Raw genomic sequence first — 3,782 nt, 5'->3', positions numbered from 1 at the left:
AGGGTTGATGTTGAATCTGTGATTTATGTTTACAATCAACTTATAATTTTCACATTAATCTCACCATTTTTATTTCACAGTTGTTAGTGACAAGCTCTCACTTTGGAACTTACTAATTGCAGTGCTGTTGTTTCTGTTTGTGTTGAAACTCTTAAAGCTGTTGTAATTGATTTTATAGTTCTGGTTAAATAAACTAACCCTCAAGGAAGATTTAGTGATAAAGGTAAAGGCAGTTTTTCCAAAATATTTACCTTAAATACACCACTTATAGCAACATTAGTAGATTTTAGGTTTGGGAGTAGCACTTTTTTTCTGTTTTATTTATTTATTTATTTGTTAATTTGTTTATTTTTTTATTGTCTCTTTAGGGAGATTGCACTGTTCTGGCAGATATTGGACTTATCCATTACTATCCATTATGTTTCTGTCTTCGTCAAAGTGTGTCGTCTCTCCAAGGTCACCCTCATGGAGCTTTTTGTTCTTATTATTTCACATAAATCTGACCAGTGAAATTGTCTCTCCCCCCCAAAATAAAAAAAGAATTCGCAGTTCACAGTTCAGATTTGAATGGCCATATAATAATTCCCATCAATGCTCACTGCTTATCAAAATAAAAAAAGAGAGCCCATGATAATATTCAATTTCCTGTCACCTTCCTCTACACTTTTGCGGCTCTGAGTTACTGCAGCGGGCTGATAGCTATCACTGAGTCTTTCTATGGCAGCACAGGCTAGGACAGGCACTCTGGGAAGGAAAAAAAAGATAATGCTAATCCTTTATCAAACTCATTACACCTTATTGAGGGTGGACGAGGGCTTGGCCACGGTGTGAAAGCAGACCCGATGCCCCTGAGAAAGCAGGAGTCATAAAATTCAAGGGTACAAAGAGGAGAGAGAAATGAGCTGCACTGTAAACGTGTCACTGATCTGTTATCTGGGTGACGAAGGTCAGGGATGTGTGATGAAGGTCAGAAACTCTGCCACCCTTCTGCGCACCGTGGAAGTAAATTACAGAGGGAATGTCGGGATCTTGCCATTACAGAATTTGATGCATAACAGATCGTGCAAAAAAGGAGGAAAGGTGCAACGTTATAGGTATTGCAACCCCTTGAAATCATTCCTCTGACTTTGAAGTGAAATAATGTCGAGTGTGTACTCGGATTTCATTAAAGTTTGAATCTTCTTTTTTTCTCATTCCATGGTGTGCAAGTTAAGGATTGCTATGAGCAGTGCTTACTGCGCTGCCTATTAGCCAACTTCTTTGTTAGCCTTTAGTTATTCCTTTTGTCTTTTGTTACATTTGTATATTTATTTATTTAGTCTCTTATTATTTTTGCAGTAGGTTTCTGAATATATTTTCACTCTTCAATCGGTATATTTTTGCTTGTCCAAAAGAAGAATGTGCTGACTCTGATGCTTCACGTCATCTGATCTCTCTTTTTGTCTCTCTGACGCTTCACGTCATCTGATCTCTCTTTTTGACTCTCTGACGCTTCACGTCATCTGATCTCTCTTTTTGACTCTCTGACGCTTCACGTCATCTGATCTCTCTTTTTGTCTCTCTGAAGCTTCACGTCATCTGATCTCTCTTTTTGACTCTCTGATGCTTCACGTCATCTGATCTCTCTTCCTGACTCTCTGACGCTTCACGTCATCTAATCTCTCTTTCTGATTCTCTGACGCTTCACGTCATCTGATCTCTCTTTCTGACTCTGATGCTTCACGTCATCTGATCTCTCTTCTTGACTCTCTGATGCTTCACGCCATCTGATCTCTCTTCCTGACTCTCTGACGCTTCACATCATCTAATCTCTCTTTCTGTCTCTCTGACACTTCACGTCAGCTGATCTCTCTTCCTGACTCTCTGATGCTTCACGTCATCTGATCTCTCTTTCTGACTCTCTGACGCTTCACATCATCTAATCTCTCTTTCTGTCTCTCTGACACTTCACGTCAGCTGATCTCTCTTCCTGACTCTCTGATGCTTCACGTCATCTGATCTCTCTTTCTGACTCTCTGACGCTTCACATCATCTAATCTCTCTTTCTGATTCTCTGACGCTTCACGTCATCTGATCTCTCTTTCTGACTCTGATGCTTCACGTCATCTGATCTCTCTTCTTGACTCTCTGATGCTTCACGCCATCTGATCTCTCTTCTTGACTCTCTGACGCTTCACATCATCTAATCTCTCTTTCTGTCTGTCTAACACTTCACGTCAGCTGATCTCTCTTCCTGACTCTCTGATGCTTCACGTCATCTGATCTCTCTTCCTGACTCTCTGACGCTTCACGTCATCTGATCTCTCTTCCTGACTCTCTGACGCTTCACATCATCTAATCTCTCTTTCTGTCTCTCTGACGCTTCACGTCATCTGATCTCTCTTTTTGACTCTCTGATGCTTCACGTCATCTGATCTCTCTTTTTGTCTCTCTGACGCTTCACGTCATCTGATCTCTCTTTTTGACTCTCTGATGCTTCACGTCATCTGATCTTTCTTTCTGTCTCTCTGAAGCTTCACGTCATCTGATCTCTCTTTCTGACTCTCTGATGCTTCACATCAGCTGAGCTCTCTTTCTGACTCTCTGATGCTTCACGTCATCTGATCTCTCTTCCTGACTCTCTGATGCTTCACGTCATCTGATCTCTCTTCCTGACTCTCTGATGCTTCACGTCATCTGATCTCTCTTCCTGACTCTCTGACGCTTCATGTCATCTGATCTCTCTTCTTGACTCTCTGATTCTTCACGCCATCTGATCTCTCTTTCTGACTCTCTGATGCTTCACGTCATCTGATCTCTCTTTCTGTCTCTCTGACACTTCACGTCATCTGATCTCTCTTCCTGACTCTCTGACGCTTCACATCATCTAATCTCTCTTTCTGTCTCTCTGACACTTCACGTCAGCTGATCTCTCTTTCTGATTCTCTGACGCTTCACGTCATCTGATCTCTCTTCCTGACTCTCTGACGCTTCACATCATCTAATCTCTCTTTCTGTCTCTCTGACACTTCACGTCATCTGATCTCTCTTTCTGATTCTGACGCTTCACGTCATCTGAGCTCTCTTTCTGATTCTCTGACGCTTCACGTCATCTGATCTCTCTTCCTGACTCTCTGATGCTTCACGTCATCTGATCTCTCTTCTTGACTCTCTGACGCTTCACGTCATCTGATCTCTCTTTCTGTCTCTCTGACGCTTCACGTCATCTGGTCTCTCTTCCTGTCTCTCTGACGCTTCACGTCAGCTGATCTCTCTTTCTGACTCTCCTGTCTTCAGCTGTTCTTACCAGTCCCACATGGTTCAGCTCTACGCGTGTAACTTTGTCTCTTCTTCACACATGCACGTGTGATAACGAGGAGCTCTAATTTCATCTCGAACTAAGCACATCAGGCTCCATTAGCAGGCATCTCTAATTCATGAATTAATTTAGTGTTCTCTCGTGGGATTCGCATGTGTGTTTGTGCCTGCTTTATGTCCTTTATCAGAATAGGTTATTAACACAGAGGTAAGAGGAGAGAGAGTCCTTTAACTTTCCCACTTTTCTTTCCTAGGCACATCTCTCTCTCTCTCTCTCTCTCTCTCTCTCTCTCTCTCTCAGCCACTGCTCTCACCTCTCTGCTCACACAATGAAGGGGGGATAGTATCACAGAGTCACAATTTGGAAAAGTCAGTCACTACCCATTCAGTAAAAACACAGCCAGAAGTAACCTGTTAACAAAAACAGAAATGTGGAAATACTGATCGCTTAATAAAAATCTGGATAGCTGATGTAATAATAATTT

Source organism: Brachyhypopomus gauderio, unplaced genomic scaffold, assembly GCF_052324685.1.
Source record: "Brachyhypopomus gauderio isolate BG-103 unplaced genomic scaffold, BGAUD_0.2 sc120, whole genome shotgun sequence".
In the NCBI taxonomy this organism is placed as follows: Eukaryota; Metazoa; Chordata; class Actinopteri; order Gymnotiformes; family Hypopomidae; genus Brachyhypopomus; species Brachyhypopomus gauderio.
This window is presented reverse-complemented; position numbering follows the sequence as displayed.